The sequence below is a fragment of the Ambystoma mexicanum genome, chromosome 1q (genome assembly GCF_040938575.1).
Source record: "Ambystoma mexicanum isolate Mex_15411 chromosome 1q, UKY_AmexF1_1, whole genome shotgun sequence".
In the NCBI taxonomy this organism is placed as follows: Eukaryota; Metazoa; Chordata; class Amphibia; order Caudata; family Ambystomatidae; genus Ambystoma; species Ambystoma mexicanum.
The window spans coordinates 1,256,690,890-1,256,708,333 of record NC_090922.1 but is presented as its reverse complement, the minus strand read 5'-3'; the positions used below and the strand labels follow the sequence as shown (position 1 = coordinate 1,256,708,333).

The 17,444-nt window shown below is 50.7% G+C and overlaps 1 protein-coding gene across 1 annotated transcript in view; it reads left to right on the top strand.

Annotated features, from left to right (window-relative positions):
- The window catches only part of HOOK1 (hook microtubule tethering protein 1), a 1,744,708-nt gene that overhangs the window by 1,304,231 nt on the left and 423,033 nt on the right, over window positions 1-17,444 (top strand). The window lies entirely within an intron of this gene.

Here is a 17,444-nt window from a genome sequence, read left to right as displayed (position 1 = left end):
GCCACAACTTCAACAGTATAATGTTACAAGGTTTTTCAGAATTCATTGACATCACTGTTTCTGTTCACTGTTGATCATGCTTTGTAAAGACTTTGTAAAGACTGACACACGTTTCTGATAGAAAGATGTGAGATACAGAGATCAAAGTACTTAGCCATGAAGAGGACACAATTTTTTCCTCTTTAGCACTTCCCTTGCTTTCTTTTTAAAAAAAAACTCTTTTTATTAGATATTACAACATGTTTGAACCATTACCCCCAACAAACCCTCCCCCTGTCCACTTCCCCCCGAGGCAACTATCACTCAGTCCCTGACCCGTTTTCTTCCCGGGCCCACCACCTAGGTTCATTGTAGATCTAGCAGTCTTAGACGCTGCGGACACCACATCACCCTAAAATCTTCCTTAAGAAAAGTCAATATTTCCCCACAATCCGCGGCGAAGTTCTGTACCTTTTTGTCCAAGGCATACGTCACCCATTCAAGATCTACTATTTCCCAAATCTTTCATAGCCAGTCTTGTATCATGGGGGCCTCTGGGCACTTCCACCTTTGTGCTATTATCATCATAGCCGCCAAAGTTAATATCAGTCTCGCTTTCTCCCTCGCCCTAGGCTCCCCCACTCTCGTAGCTCCTCTAACTCCCAGGAGTATCTGTGCCGGTGATCTGTTGTCACTGGGGCCCTAGGCCTGCTCCTGTGCCCTCTGTACCTCCCTCCAAAAGGGTTCGATTTTTGGACATTTCCAGCAAATGTGCTCAGCTGTGCCCACCATCCCACAGCCCCTCCAACACACTCCCGAAGTTCCCAGATAAATTCTGTGAGGGCGGGCCGGTGTATAGTGCCACCCAACCAAAATGTTATACCAAGATTCTTGCAATTGGGAAGCCTTTGCCAGTTTGGATATTCTCCTCCACAACCTCTCCTATTCTGCCATGCTGATTTCCCTCCCCAGGACGCGTTCCCACTTCTGCATATACGCCCACTGGTGACCTGCATTTGCGCTGTCCTGGATCTTATAAAGGTTAGAAATAAGGCCCTTCACCCCGTCATTGGACAGGAGAAAGTTTTCAAATTTCGTTGGCTCCCTAGTAGCCGCCATTCTATTCTCAGGGTGTAGCACCCAGTGCCTTATTTGCGCATACCTTAGTCTTTCCCCTTCCTGTATTGCATATTCCCGTTTATAGTCCTCGAAATACAGCAATTCTCCCCCTCGAAACATGTCACTCAGCTTCCTACAGCCTCCGTCCTGCCATTGCTTAAACGCCCCCTTCTCCATTCCCGGCGTGAAGTCCCGGTTGCCAAAAATAGGTGTGAAAGGTGATGGGAACGTCATAATTCCTTTGGGTCCCGCCAATTTATCCCAGATGTCCGCCATGAGCTTAGTTATGGTGCTCTCGTAAAAATGTCTAGGTCTATGTGATTTAGGCAACCATAGGACTACCGCCAGGTTGCGGTGTGCGACTACCCTAACCATCTTCACCCACAGCTTGTCTTGCATACCATCGTCTCCCTTCAACCATTCCGTAATTACCCACAGCTGCGCCGCTTCATAATACCTCCTGAAATTCGGTAACACCAGCCCTCCCTCACCTCTGGATGCCATTAGTAAGCGTCTGCCAACCCTAGCTCTTTTCCCTTCCCATAAAAACTTGTTAGTCAGCGCTCCCAGTTCCCTAAAAAAAAACCTGATGGTATTGTCTGCGGGATTGCTTGAAATAAGTACATTAATCGTGGGAGTGTGACCATCTTGACCGCTGCAATCCGCCCCAACCCTGACACCCTGAGATTTCTCCACCTCTGGAAGTCTCTTTTAATTTCTTTCAAGAGTGGGGGGTAAGTGGCCGTATACCAACCCGCCAGGGTTGCCGTAATCCTAACTACCAAATACCTGACACCACCCGGGCTCCATATAAAAGGAGTGCTTGTCTTTACAGTTTTGCGCTCCCCTGCCTTAAGCGTGAGAATCAAGATTTCAGATTTGTTAATGTTGATCTTGAGACCCGAGACCTCCCCAAATTCCTCCAACAGGTTCGTACTAGCTTGGATAGAGTCGGTTGGCGGTGTCAGGGTAAGCAGAATGTCGTCGACGAACGCCGCCACCTTCTGTTGTTCCCCGCGAAGGGAATGCCATGTATCCCCTCCGCCTCCCTTATTGCCTGTAGGAGATGCTCCAGATAGATCGCGTAAAGCATTGGGGACAACGGGAAGCCTTGTTTTGTTCCCCTCTGCAGTCTAACAGGTCTTGATGTTGTTCCGTTCACCACTATTCTTTTTTTTTTTAAACTTTATTTTATTAACATTTTCGTAATATAACAAACAGGCTGGAAGCTTTACCATGGAATAAACAAGTCATCAGCCCAAAAAAAAGGAAAGAAAAAGAGCCCCTCCCCCCCTCATCCTCCCAAAAAGACGAACCCTCCCCCCCATTAACTTGGATCCAGTAGAACCCCCTTCACAGGGAGACGCGTTGCAAACTTTGTGTGACCGGAGTTCGGGAAAGAGCAAGAATTTCAACTGCGTGTTTGGCTGCGTGTCATCCGCTGTCCCCCGGGCCGTGGGCGCCCTTTTCCATCCACGTTCCCTCCCCGAGCATCAGTGGACCTCCCATCCCCAGATCTGCTGTACCCCGTACCAGTTAGTCTGGAAAGAGTTCATGTCATTGTTCATCATCGCCGTTAATTTGTCCATCAAGAACATGTTTTTAACCTTGTGTAGCCAGTCCTCCTTTGCGGGCGTCTCCCTGCTCTTCCATTTCTGGGCCAAGGCCACCCTCCCAGCCCTCAGCATTGTTTCCCACATTCTCGGGTATCTGTATACCTCCGTAACCTCTGGGGGAAGGCCCAGCAGCACTGTCAGGGGATTATGGGGAAGCAGTTCCTCCGTGACTTCAGCGATCCAACCCCTTACCCTCTCCCAGTATGTTTGCGCTTTCGGACAGTGCCACCACATGTGGCCCCTCGTGCCTGCCTGGTCACATCCCCTCGGGCAGACGGGGGATGTTCCCGTGAACATTTTTGACAGTTTGACGGGGTCTCTGTGCCACCCCAGTAGGATTTTAAAGTTGTGCTCCATGTCCGCTGTGAACAGGTTCCCGTGGAATGCTATTTTAAATATCCTCGACCAGGAGTCCTCCGAAATTTCTTCCCCGGCCAGGTCGTTCCAAAAAGTGCGGAACCCCCTCCTTCTCCCTAGGTCAACCGTGCTAAGGATTTTATACATTGCAGATACTGCCCCCTTCCTGGAGGTTGCAGTATCGAGTAGTTTCTCAAAGAGGGTCATCTGTCTCTTTAGACTCTGGCCCCATGATTGATCGCACAGGATACCCTTCAGGCGGAGGTACTCGAATATGGAGATTGACTCCGGGCCGAGGGCGACCCTCAAGTCTTCGTATGGTAGGAATTCTCCCTCTTTAAACAGTTGTCCAGCCCATTCCATCCCTGAATCTGTGCATTACGGAACCCCCTGTTTCCCAGTCTAAGTGGGTGACCCCAAAGGGATGACATCGGGGACGGCCATGATGTCAGATGTGCCGTTTGGGGGCCCTCCCTCCAGATTGCCCAGAGAACTCCCAGTGTTGGGTGGGATTTGAGCCTGTTCGGGATGAATTTGGGTGGGGCCCATAGGAGGTCGCGTACCTTGAGTGGGTGCGCATCCATGTCCTCCAGGTACGACCAGTATGTGCCCATCCCTTCCCTCATGTGTTCCAGGAGGACGCGCAATTGGGTGGCGCGGAAGTAAAGGTGGAAGTCAGGCAGCCTGAACCCCCCCTCCTCTCTAGGTAAGGTAAGAATGGCCTTCGCCGTTCTCGGGGTCCTGCCCTGCCATACAAACTCGCACACCGCGTTCTGGAGGACCCTGAATGTTTGGTCGGGGACGCTGGTAGGGAGAGCGGTGAAGAGGTATAGTAAGCGCGGGAGTATATTCATTTTCACTGCCGTCATGCGGCCGTACCAGGACAGGATCATGGAGCCCCATCTCCTTAAATCGGCGGTGACCTGTGACATAACGGGGTCATAGATGGCGGGCGAGATTAGACAGGTCCCTGGTCAGAAAGATCCCCAGGTATCGGATTGAGGTCTTCCCCACCGCTATTCCCCCCAGACTGTCCCGGGAGTCTAGGCCTGGGTCCCGAGTTCTCATGGGGAGGAGGACTTATTTAGATGTGTTGATCTTTAGGCCTGAGAAGCGCCCAAATGCGGACAACAGGGACAGGAGGGGGGAGGAGTGAGGATCTTGGGTCCATCAGATAGGCCAGGATATCGTCTGCAAACAGGGAGAGCTTCAATTCTACATCACCTCTCCTGATCCCCTTGATGTCTGGGTGTGATCTGATTGCTATTGCCAGGGGTTCCATAGTTAGGACATAGATCAACAGGGAGAGTGGGCATCCCTGTCTTGTTCCTCGTGATAGGGGGAATGGGTCCGATAATCTACCATTCACTTGGACTCTGGCCTTTGGGGCCCTGTATAATGCGGCCACCCAGTCCCTGATGTGTGTCCCGAAGCCCATCTTCTGAAGGGTGAGTTCCATGAACCTCCACTCGACCCTGTCGAATGCCTTTTCTGAGTCCAGGGAAAGGACGCTCGCGTCTAGGTCCGACACATGGGCGTAGTGAAACAAGTCTATGGTCTTGCGAATATTATCTGAGCCCTGTCTCCCCCTAACAAACCCCACCTGGTCACCGTGGACCAGCTTCGGTAGGACCCCCTCCACCCGGCTCCCGATGACCTTGGCCAGGATCTTAACATCAATATTCAGCAGGGAGATCGGTGGGTAGGAGGAGCACTCCGAGGGGTCTCTACCGTCCTTGGGGAGCACTACAATGATTGCCTCCATCATGGAGTCTGGGAGAGGGCCCCCCTCCAGAACCGCATTGAACACCCTGACCAGGTGGGGGGCGAGGGCCAACCGAAACCTCTTGTAAAAGTAGAATGAGTAGCCATCTTCGCCCGGGGAAGTGCCCACCTTCATGCCACTGATCGCATGTTCCACCTCCTCCTCGGTCACCGGACCCTCCAACCCCTCCGCCATCTCCCTAGTCAGGGACGGGATCTGTATGGAGTTTAGGAATTCCTTGATCTCCCCCCCGTCCCCCTTGTATTCGGACGAGTATAGCCTTTCGTAGTATCGGCGGAAGGCCTCTCCAATGTGGGAAGTGTCATGTCCCAGCTCCCCCACCTCGTTCTTCACTGCCTTCACCATTCTACTCCTCTGTACCTCCCTCAGCCTCCAAGCTAGGATCCTGTCTGCCCTGTCCCCTTTTTCGTAATACTTTTGTTTAACCAGGTGGAGGCTTCTCTCTGTTTTGTGGAGGAGGAGGTCTTTTAGTTGGAGCCTGTAGTCGTCCAGGGCGGCCTCCCGGTCCCGATTTAGGGGCTCCATAGGGGGGCCTCCCGGTTGGAGTTGAGCGATTTTTCCCCTCAGATGCCGCTCTTGGGCTTCCCTTTCTCTTTTCCTCTGGGCTCCCAATTGGATCAGGACACCCCGCAGGGTTGCCTTAAAAGCGTCCCACAGGGTGTGTGTTCGCACCTCACTGTTGTCATTAAGTTAAAAAAATTCTGTAATGGCGTCAAGGACCTCCTGGGCTAGGACCTCGTCCTTCAGGAGGGAATCGTTACACTTCCATCTTCCCCTGTGTTCATTAAGGCCCCCTCTTGCTATGGTGACTCGGACCAGGTCGTGGTCAGACCAGGGGACTGGGTCAACCCTATGGCCAGTGACAAATGGGTACAAGGTCTCGTCCACCAGGACATAATCTATCCGGGAAAATGATGTGTGTACGGATGAGTAGTAAGTGAATAAGGGGGTGTCCGTTCTAGGGGTCGGGACCGTATCCACCAGGCCCAGCTCCGAGTTGACCCTCTGGAAGCCCCGTGCCATGAACTCATTGGGTGCGCTGGGGGCCTGGGGACCAGCTCGTTTCCTGTCCCGGGTTGGGTCCAGGACCATGTTAAAGTCCCCCCCCACCACCACCGTCCCATGGACAAAGCCTATGAGTTTGTCCCTCACCTCCTCCCAGAACTGGATTTGGCCTTCATTTGGGCCGTAGACAACGGCTAGGGTAAGTGGGGCTCCCTGCAGGGATCCCCGCACCATCAGGTAGTGACCCTCTGGGTCCTTCAGCACGGCTTCTTTCTCGAGCCCCACGTTCCTCGCTACCAAGATGGCCACCCCTCTCTTTTTATTTTTGTGGGATGCACTGAAGACCTCCCCAATACCTCCTCCCCGGATTTTGGGTTCCTTCCCCCGTGGCCAGTGGGTTTCCTGCAAGAAGAGGATGTCGAGGTTGGCCCTTCTAAACTCTCTACAGACCAGGGATCTCTTTGTGGACGTTTTTAAGCCCCGTACATTGAGGGAGCCCACTCCTAGGGCAGGTAGACTATCAGCCATAGTCCCAGGTTCCCCCCCCTCTCGGCCATTACCCTCGTATCTCTTTTCTTCACGTGCTCCCTTGGTTCTACTTTGTGGTCCCCTTTGTTCCCTTCCCCTCCCCCCCCGGTGGGTCTAAAACACCCCAACTGCCCCCCGTATCCCAACCATGTCTGAACAACCCCAACTCCCGAATAAACCCCCACCCCCCTCCCCGGCGTCCAGCCAATTAGTTCTGCCATTGCTGGCTTTTGGCCGAACCACCAGCCTGCCCACCTCGGCCAGGCATTTCACACATAAAGCTCATCCCCTCGAGCCCCCAATGTTCCCCCCCGGCCGTAACCCTGACCATGTGTCCCCTGTACTTGCTGTTCATGGGGACGGTAGTAGTGGTAGACTTCTCCGACTCTGCGCATATCCGTCCCGGATTAGGTGGGTCACCCCCGTTGTCAGTCCTCGGAGTCGTTTCGTTCTCCCGCTTTTGCTGGGGATGGGGTGTTCACGCATGTCCCTGATTTCCTGCAAAATCGAGGCAAAGCCTCTTTCCATTGCTGCCGACGAGGGGGCCGCATCTTCGTGTTGGGCCATAGTTTCTCTGGGGTTCGTGCTCATGTTGCCTCTGGGCGTCTCCTGGAAACGGTATCCCTGTAAGGCTTCTCGCCAGTTCATCTGGTAATTACCTGCACCTCGCAGTATCGACCCCCGGCCGCTCTGGGTCAGTACTCGATCTCCCTCCGCGACACCGCTGGGTCCTGGCTGTTTCCTGGGGGTTAGTCTTTTCTTGGGGGGGGCGGGCACACGCCCCACCTGTCCCTGGGTGGGGGCCTCACACCCCGCTCGATGTCTGCCGCAGTGGTCCGGGGTTTCTTCTGGCCGCCCTGTAGAAGGGTGTCACGTGTGGCCTGGGCCGGCGGGAGCGGAGGGCACCACGGCCCCGACGCCCTGCCCAAGGGCACTCGTGGTGTGGGGGGGGGCGGGCACACGCCCCACCAACAGTGGGTGGGGGCCTCACATCCCGGCCACCCCGAGTTCTTCTGTCCGTAGGGGGGGGGGGCAGGGCGCCCAAGACTGGACCCCCCTGGATGGAGTCGATGTGTTCCGGGGTCCCCCCTGTGCTTAATCCGGGAGTGCGGGGAGATATCCCCACCCGCGCCAGCGGGGGGGGGCGGGCCCGGGTCTCCCCGTGTCGCTGCCGCTCGCTCTCCTCGCCCCCCTCCTCCGGGACCCCGAGGGCAGCGGCAGCCTGCCCAGGGGACTCCCGATGGGGGCGGAGGCGTCCGAGTGCCGATCCGCTCCGCTCGAGCGGATCCAACCGCGAGCACTCCAGGACGGTCTCCCAGGCCGGGGCGCTGTTCCACCGCTTCTCTGGTCCGGGCGGTGGGGGGGAGGGGAGGGGAGAGCCCATCTCCTGAGCCGCCACCGGGCTCGCTGAACCTCCGGCTTCTCGTCACGGCGAGGGGGCCTCTGGTGCGGAGCCCTTTCGGGCGTTCACGTGTTCAGGCCGCGTCTTCTTCCGCTGGAGCCTTTCTCGGGAACCCCGGGGTCGTCGGGCTCCGCTCTTTCTCCCGCGGGGCGCCCCGAGGGTTCACTCGTCCCGTTCGCTGTGTTGGGCCCGCCAGTGGGGGTCTCGGGGGGGCTCAATTCCCTCTAGACGCCTGGCTTCGGGGAGAGCAGCACGTTCAGGCAGCCATTGCCTGCGCGCCCCCTGGTGGCCTATGTTCACCACTATTCTAATGGACAGGACCTGATAGTTAGCTTGGACCATCGTCAAAAATTCCCCTCCAAAGCCCATTTTTGGCAGACCCGGAACAGAAAGGACCACTCAACGCGGTCAAATGCCTTTTCTGCCTCTAATGCTAAAAGGACCGCGGGAGTGTTCATTTTCTGCACCTTTTCTACGAAGTGGGCGACATGCCTGATGTTATCCGCTGTTTGCCTGCCCCTAACGAAACCTGCCTGATCTATGTGTATCAGGTTCGGGAGATGGTTCGCGAGTCTGTTTGCCAAGATCTTTGTAAAGATTTTGGCATCAATATTTATCAACGCGATAGGCCTATAGGATGTCCTCTCCTCCTTGTCCTTATTGGGCTTAAGTATGAGGGTTAGCTTAGCCTCCTCGATGGAAGGGGCTATTCTGCCTGTCAGCCTAAACGTATTAAAGAGCGAGGTCAAGTGAGGGACCAGCTGCGTAATAAACATTTTATAGAAGTCTGTGGTATAGCCGTCTGGGCCCGGGGCCTTGTTTGTCGGGAGAGCCCTAATCACTCTTCGTATTTCCTCCTCCGTAATTTCTTGGTTAAGGGTCTCCCGTGCCTCCCTCCCGATGCTCCGCAGCTACACCCTTTCTAGAAACCTTTCCTGTAGGCTAATCTGAGGATTCTGCACGGCATAGAGGGAGTCATAATACTCCGTCAGTGCTTCCTGTAGTTCCCCAAACTTGTGACCCATTCCCCTGATCCCGTTTTCAACGCCGTGATCGCGTTCCTCGATCTCGCCCCCCTAAGTGGGCGCGCTAACAGCGCATCTGCCTTATTTGCCTTTGCGTAGTATTTCTGGCAAACCGCAAGTAGAGCGCCCTCTGCCTTTTTAGTTCTGAGAATTTCTAGTTGCCCCAGTGCCCTCCTTTACTCCCTCACAGAAGACCTAGATGGAGTCGTGCCCGCTTTTTGCCTTGCCACCTCCACTTCTGCCTCAAGTTGCGTTTCCAATGCCTTCATTTGCCTTGTCGTAGAGCGGCTGCCGCTATTAATTCCCCCCCGAGAGTGGCCTTAAACACGTTCCATCTTACATCTTCTCTCGTGTCCCCCTTCTTGTTGGTGGCAAAAAAAAGTTTGATCTTCTCTTCGATTTCGCTTCTAATCACCGGATCCCTTAATAGGGACCTTGGATATTTCCATCCCCAAACCCCACTTTCCTTTCGTCCTAGTTCCAGAGTGATGGACACCGTCTTGTGATCTGCTATCCCTATAGGGCCCGTGCTCACCTCCCGAATCCCGCCCACCAATCGCCCACCAATCCCACCGAGACCCAAATATAATCGATTCTGGACTGTGATCCATGGACTCACTATAAAAAGGTGTATCCCTCCTCTGCCCCCCTCAACTCCCACCATGTATCCCGCAAACCCATCCTTCCAATCCTATCCTTCAATTCTGCTGACATCACCACCCCCCCCTCTTACTTGACCACCGATCCTATCCCGATCCCTGTCCCAGGCAATGTTGAGATCTCCCATCAGGACTATTTGGCCCCAAGCCTTTTCTTCTAACACCTTCAGTACTCGCTGCAAACTGCTCCTGTCCAGAGTTTGAGGCATACACAACTGCTATGTGTAGGGAAGATCCTGGTAATTCCCCCTTGCCACAATATACCTACCTTATCCCGTATGACATCACTGACTCTAAAGTCAACTGTGTTCTAAATAGCCAGGGCCACTCCCCTTGTTTTACTATGGCTGGAGGCGTGTAAGATCTGGTTGAACCCCCGCAATTTCAACCGCCCCTGATCCTTGCGTAAAAGGTGCATTTCCTGTAGCCCCAAGGTGTCTGGACCTTCTTTCCTTGTGATTTGCTCCAGCTTCTTTCTCTTAAGAGGGAAGTTCAACCCTCTAACATTATGCGTTAGCCACTTGAAGAGTCACCAACCAAATTTGTATCCGTGTCCATCGATGCTACCCTTTCGCCCTCTCCTCTGCAAGTTGCCTTGTCACCCCAACCCCTTCTCCCTACCCTCCTCCTCCCTCCCTCCCCTCTTGCCCCCCCTCCCCATGGAATGGCATTTCCTTCCCGCCTCCCCTCCACTCCTAACTCGGGCATTCCTGCCCTTCCTGTTCCAAAATGGATGCTCCCTCAAAGACCCCAAAGCCTCAGTACTCCTTTTAAAGGCCCACCATTTTACATTAGAGGTCCTCTTGTGTCCCCTTCTCCTCTTCTCTGGTCTTCTCTTTTCGTATTGTTCCGCCCTCCTTCAGTCCTCTTCTCCTTTTCTCCCCGACTGTCGTCCACTCCCAAGGTCTCGGCCTAGGCCGGTTGCCCACCAAGTGTGCGCTAGATCCTCTGGGGGTCTCCTCCAACCCTACTTGTAAGATATCTGCTCCTTCCTGCACTGAGGTGATATGTTTCTGGCTCCCCTCCCATTCAAAAACAAAACCAAACTGGAAGGTCCATTTGTAACGGATTGCTTTCTCATTTAATGCTTTTAGCACTGGACTCATTTGTCTCCTCTTTGTGAGCGTGCTACTCACCAAATCTTGGTATAATGCGATCTGCTGCCCTTTATACATAATGGGTTCTCGTTTTCGTGCTGCTTGGAAGATTGCTTCCTTCTGGGCATACGTGGTAAAAGCAGCCAGTATGTCTCTTGGCCTTGTCTGTCCTTTGGCCAGCCTCCCCAGTCTATGCACTAGATCCAGTTCGATCCTATCCGGGCTCCCTTCTTCCAGTATATCTGCAAAAACTTCCTGGATGACTGCTTTTAGATCTTTATCTGGCACCGATTCCAGCAACATTTTTACCCTTATGTTGATCCTCCGGGATCTATTTTCAATGTTCTCCATCTCCAGGTTCTGAGTGGCTACGTCCAGTCTCTCTATGGCTTCACTGTTAGCCATGCTTTCCTTGTCCACTTCTTGAAGGCCTTTTTCCAGGAGATCTGTCCTCTCCCCTAGTTGCCGCATCTCCTGTCTGATCTCCCCTAGGGCCTCATTTAAGTTAGCCCACATGAGTTGAAATTGATCTTGAAATGTCTTTGCCAGGTTAGTTTGTAGGGCATGCATTTCACCCAGGAAATACTGTCTCGACATCAGGGTCAAACCTTCCGTGCTCCCTTGAGAATTGCCTTCCCCGGCCTCTTCCTGGCTGTTCCAGGCCCCCCTCTTTAGTTTTTTCCGCAGGCCACATTGCGTGGAGGGTGCCCGGGGTGTCTCCTGGGGCTTGGGAGAGCTTTCCCCCTTTTCCTTTAGTTTTCGTGGTCATAGTTATCGATCTTCCACTCCCCAATGCTCCACTGCCCCTCCACCGGGTGTCCCCGGGGCCGTTCCGCTCCTCCCTGATCCTCCTTTGTACTTCAAAGTGAGATGTCTTTTATCGCTGCAGTGCCTCTTGCCTTTATCCGGCCACTCTGGTCAATCTTCTTGTGTCTGCTCCTTTATTCCATTATTTCTTGCCCTCTAGCCCTGAGTGTCTCTTTCTCCGGTGCCTCCTCCGCTTCTGCGCCCGGGGAGGGTGTGGGCGTGTATGGGCTAGTGCCGGCCCAGGTGATTCTAAACGAACTGGGCAATGTTCGTATCCCAGGTGCGTCCGGGATCAGGGAAAGATGCTAAGGCTGCGTGGGCCACTGCCTGTTGTAGCTCAATCAAATGCCGCCAAATTCGTATAACCAAGCAGGGGGCCCCGGACTCAGCCTGCGTGCCTATGCAGGCTCAGGCCTCCCCATGCACGTGGGGTCCCGCTGATAGTGGGGCCCCGGGAGTCTTGCTTCACCCCGATCTCTTTTCCCTTTCTTTCTTTTTTATGCTGGTAGCTACCTTCTAGGAGGCCTTTGTTGAGAATATTACTGTTTAGGGGGGATCACCGAACTTCTGGCATTCCGAACCCCTTCCGTCCCGCGGCATTCTTCTTCCTTGTGCCGCGCTATTATGCTATGGGGTGCCCTGCCTTTTATGTTGAAGTGGGAGGGCCGGGAGGGTGCCCTCGCGGACCTCACACCCTCTCCCCCTGTCCTGGCTCACAAGTCTCGAATCGCTTCCCCTGCCTCACTCACCGGCTCCTCTCCACCTAGTCCTCCCGGTCTAGTGGAAGTGGAAGTGGAGATAAGTACACTGAGGGTCACCTGATCTGAGACACAGTGTAAGGTCAGGATGCTCCCTTAGAAGTTAGTTGTGTAGTGCTATAGGTAGTACGCTCACTCCCTAGGGGAGGGGACATGCAGAAGAGGTTGTTGCAAAGAGAGCGATTCTGGATACATCAATTGGACCCTATGCATTTATTTGGCATGAATGAGGAGTATTACCTTGGACCATTTCAGTAACTTAATTGACTATTTATGGATATCGTAATAAATCATACATATTCAGGTCTGACTCTGGCAATGTAGATATCTGCATTTGATCACCTATAGAGTTATCTCTACTATTACCCCTTTTGGTGATTTTTGTGTACCAACATCAGTCCAACAGTATGATTATGACTGCTGTCATACTCTTAGAATTGCAAGAGAGGTATACTTATTCTATCATTTCTATGCTAGAATTTGGAGACTGTTGTTGAAAAGATCACAATATTGTCATACATTATACATATATAGGTCTGACTCTGGAAATGTAGATATCCACATTTTGTTACTTATATAGTTATTTCTATGAGCATCTCTATTGGTGATTCTTGTGTGGCAGCTTTAGTCATAAGTATGATTGTGAATGTTATAAAAATCTAAGAACTGTAAGAGATGTTCAATTGCTTCTATCTTTCTATTGTATTTTTGACAACGTTGTTAGACTGTTCAGTACACTATATTTACCAGCGTTAAATAATTGTTGGCACTTTTGTATTACCATTCCCAAGATGAGCCAGAAATTGTAACTTGATACTATTTGTGTGTTCGGTCTTCTGAATGTTATGTATTTAACATGATCAATATTTTGGTTGATAAGAGTATACTGGAATTGCTTCTATTACTAATGGTCATTTCGATATAGAATGATATACACTGTATACTGTACTCTGTAATGGTGGCACGCTTAATGTATTGGTTTTGTGAATAGACAACATCCAAAATGGCGATTGCAGGTGTTACGCGATAACATCATTATACCATCACATCAAAATATTTAAATGGCATCCATTTTTAAAATGCCACATTAACAGTGGCATCTAGACTGCTGTGCTGCCTTTCTATTTTTGTATAAACATTGAGATATGTGTCTTTTTGCAATCTAAGAATTCCTTTGTTCCTTTTTTTTGCTTTACAATACCATTTGGGTTACTCCTTTATACCAGTCCTTTTTATTATTCATTCTTATTCTATAGGATACACATATCCTCCTAATGTCCTGCGTTTCTGACCCAGATTATACTACAAAGAGGGACATTGATACATTTCCAACATTCATCACACTGATACTCTTCTTTGACCTACAAAGGCATGATTCACTTTGATGATGCTGAAAAATGTCATGAGTTAGCCTTAGTCGTTTGGTGTATTCAAGTTAAATCTTCAGTTTTTAATAGAAGACATCTGAACTCTCATATACACGTTGGAGCACTCACTTCTCTCTCTCTAAGGTATGAGATTTATTTTTGACTGGAGTTGTACTCCTATGTTCCAAACACAGTGGATCTTCTGTGACTTAATTTAAAAAAGTAAAAAAGATTTCCAAGTCTTGATGTCCTGTAAACTCTGGACTATTGCCTACGATGGCCCCTTTTTGAATTAATACTTTGAAGATATTTCTTACAGTATAAGGTAAAGGACCAGAATATTTCCCTATACTAATATTTATCAATAGCATCGTAACCATATTGATGGTTGTCAATTCCTGTTACCCTTATATTTGACTTCCTTCTGCGTTCCGAAACGTGTTGAGCTCTATTGAAATTCCTACTGAGAGAAGAACTTAACTGAGACTGTCACTATTAAATCTAGATGAATGCTGTATATGGAAATTCTCTTAGAATCACCATAACTGTCTCGCTATTGCCTTGACAGAGTGCAGGGATCGGGGCATCCCTACCATTGGGATCCTGTTGTTCTGTTTAGATTGGCAATCTATGTGCCAGCAATGTTTTATTTCTCCCCTGCAACTTATGTTTTCCTATATTGATACATTATCTAATTTGTGTCCTCAGTTAATAATTTCTTAGCAGTGCAGCATGTCTTTTGTTTTCTGTCAACGCTACCTTAGAAGGTACAGCAGCTTGGTGGAGAGCAACGTCCCTAGTCGGGTCCAACGGACTGAGAGAAGCTGCAAACCTGTGTATACAAATAGGAGCAACACGAGGAGTCCCTTTGGAGGGAAAACAAGCATCCTCTACCCCGGTGAGAAGGTGGGGTGCTGGAAACAGCAGTGCAGGAGGGCAAGCCCCAGAGGACAGTCTGCCGTTCTGGGGTGTCGAGTTGGTAGGTGCCTGACTGGATGAAGCAATTGAGTAAAAGCCAGAGGATTTCTGCCATGTAGCCTGTTTGAGAGCAGTTAGCAGTCCTCAGCTGTTAGCGGCCCCCTACTACAAGGGACCGCCATATTGAATACTGGAGAACCAAATAATCTGCCTGCTGTTGGTTCGCTACAGCTCGGGTTTGATCCACTTCCAGTGCCTATCAAGGCCTGGGAGTCTTCCTTCAAAGACCTGAAGAGTGCAGTCAACCTTTCTTTATGGATCATGGAACAAATTGCATCAAAACAAAAGAGCGACATTAAATCGATGATGCAGGGGCCGGAGAGTTCCAAGTGGAACCAGATACAAGGCATGGTCCAGGTTCATGCACTGCAGAGCCCACAACTGCAGTTCGAGGACGCCCCAACAATGCATTCAGATTTGCAGATGATGCTCCTGGAGACCAAAAAAGAAATTGGGTACTATCCTACATTTCAAGTGATCAGAGATTACACCTAATTTTCTTCATTCTTTCTCGATTAAGAGATCTTTATCTGGTGCTGCTGTTTCCTGTTAGAATGCTCTTCCTCTAAACCTATTTATATTTCTATGTGGTGCAATCCAAACATACTGCCTATTCGAGGCCTGACTCCCCCTAAAATCATTTTGCACTGTATGGTTCATGCCAATATGCACAGACATTCCTGAACTTTGCTCTCAATTGTGCAGACCTTCAGATGTTCTAATTGGGTGTCCTCCTCAAGTATATTATCCTCAAACCGACCCCTTGTGCAGTCTGAAAGGGTTTCTCAACAGGCTCCCTTAGATTGTTCAATACAACATGAACACTCTGATTTGGATGTTCAAGGGGTCTGCCAATCCTTAACAAGACAGACAAATTGATCATGGAACAAATTGCATCAAAACAAAAGAGCGACATTAAATCGATGATGCTGGTGCAGGAGAGTTCCAAGTGAAACCAGATACAAGGCATGGTCCAGGTTCATGCACTGCAGAGACTGCAACTGCAGTTAGAGGACGCCTCAACAATGCATTTAGATGTGCAGATGATGCTCCTGGAGATTAAAAAAGAAATTGAAGACAACACAGCTCAGCTGGTCAACTCAATTGCAGAACTGGATAAACATGTATTGACGGGAGAGAAATGATTGGAGGAAGTGGAAACAACCTTTTGTGATCCGGGACATGAACCGGCAGAACTGGCAGAAAGAGTGTCAGGCCTCGAGCAACAACTGGAGGTAGTCTTGCCAAACAGGAAGATGCCTAGAACAGGTCCAGACGGAATAACATAAGACTGCAATTTATTCCTAAATCGGTTGCGGATGGGGACCTGCTGGCCTATGTAAAAGCACTCATGGCAAAGCTCATTTGTCGCTGATCTCGGCAGCTGACGCACTATTACTAGAAGAGCCAATAACTCTGAGAAAGTGAAGAGAGCAATAGATGAAATACTGCATAATTAAACGCCTCGGCCTTGGGTTTGGAAATGGATTTTACAGCCATTTCCATCTGTGGTTACGACAACCACTGACCAAACTGTGTAACCTAATTAGGGATAAGGGGGCAGTTTCGCAAGATATGGGGGGGTCATTCCGAGGTTGGAGGTAAGGGAAAAACGATGCCGGTAAAGGATTACCGGCATTGCTTACTGCTCCGGGCTATTCCGACCAGCCAAACCGCTATTAGCGGCACCGTAAATAACAGTACCTCTAATAGCGGCATGGGCGTGGGTACGTGGCCCATCATACCGGCAATAGCGGCATGCCATAAACTGGAGGACATCACAAGTCAAGCGGACATGCAAATACCGGCATCATGAAGGCGCTAAAAGTGGATACCGGCATGCCGTAAATACCGGCATCGCTGACCAACCGTAAAATGCCATGTTCAGTGTACCCAACTGCCACAAGTGCACACCATCAGCACAGGTGGAGGCAATGGAGTCTGGGCCTGTACAAAAGGAGCACACCCACACACCACACCCCTTTCCACACCAAGGTCAATCCAATAATAGCATCAATACTTCAGCTGGAGGACATGCTTGCATTGCAACAACAGCAACAACACCAACAGCAACAGCAGGGACCACATAGGAGACGTAGCAGGAGAAGGAGGGTGAGACAGGCACAGCATGCCCTGTTAGGGAGAATTCTCATTCTATGGCTAATTTCCCTTTCCTATAGAGTCCCCCAGCAGCTTTGCTGGATTTGAAGGGTTTGTTTCTTTTTACCTGCTAAGAGTGAGACTCTTTTTACCACTTTTAGGCATTTCTGCTATGTGTGTTCTAGGCTATTTTTGTGTTTAATGCCTATGGGATTTTCTCTCCCCCATAGGAACCATCTTTATTCACATGTGTTACACAGCACCCTCCGTGCAGTGACACAGGGGTGCCGTAGCAACCCCCAAACATAGACTCCATACCCTGGGACTGACTACTGTATCCCAGGGCATGTAAAGTCCCCATTGCCTTTACTAGTCGATTTTTATTAACTTAACCATACAACCCATCTTACTATGGAGGTACTGGAAGGGGTTAATAGTTTTTCCCCTATGTTCATTTTCGAGGGGGTACCTTAAAGTCCCTCTCTCTAAAGTTTCTGGCTGGCGGCAGTTGTTACTACCATAAATATTCGACCGTGAATATTTTCCTATGGGATTTTCCCATTGTTCGAGGCTAACACTTTTTCTGACAGCCTCTAACATACCGCCGGTGCATTTTAATATTAACTTTGCTCCGGTAGGTTTTATTTGCCAGAATATAACTTCTTTCTCGTGTCTTTCTCTACGATCCTAACCCAGGTCAGGGATCCTTTGTTCGTCCGTTTGGCGGGCTTCTGCCCAGAAGCCCTCCTTCCGGCGCCACTGAGTCTGGGGTGGGTCCATTGTGTGGGAGGGGGAGTATGACCCCTGGACAGAGTTGCGGCAGCAACTCAGGTCGCACTCTAACCTGATAGGCTGGAGGGT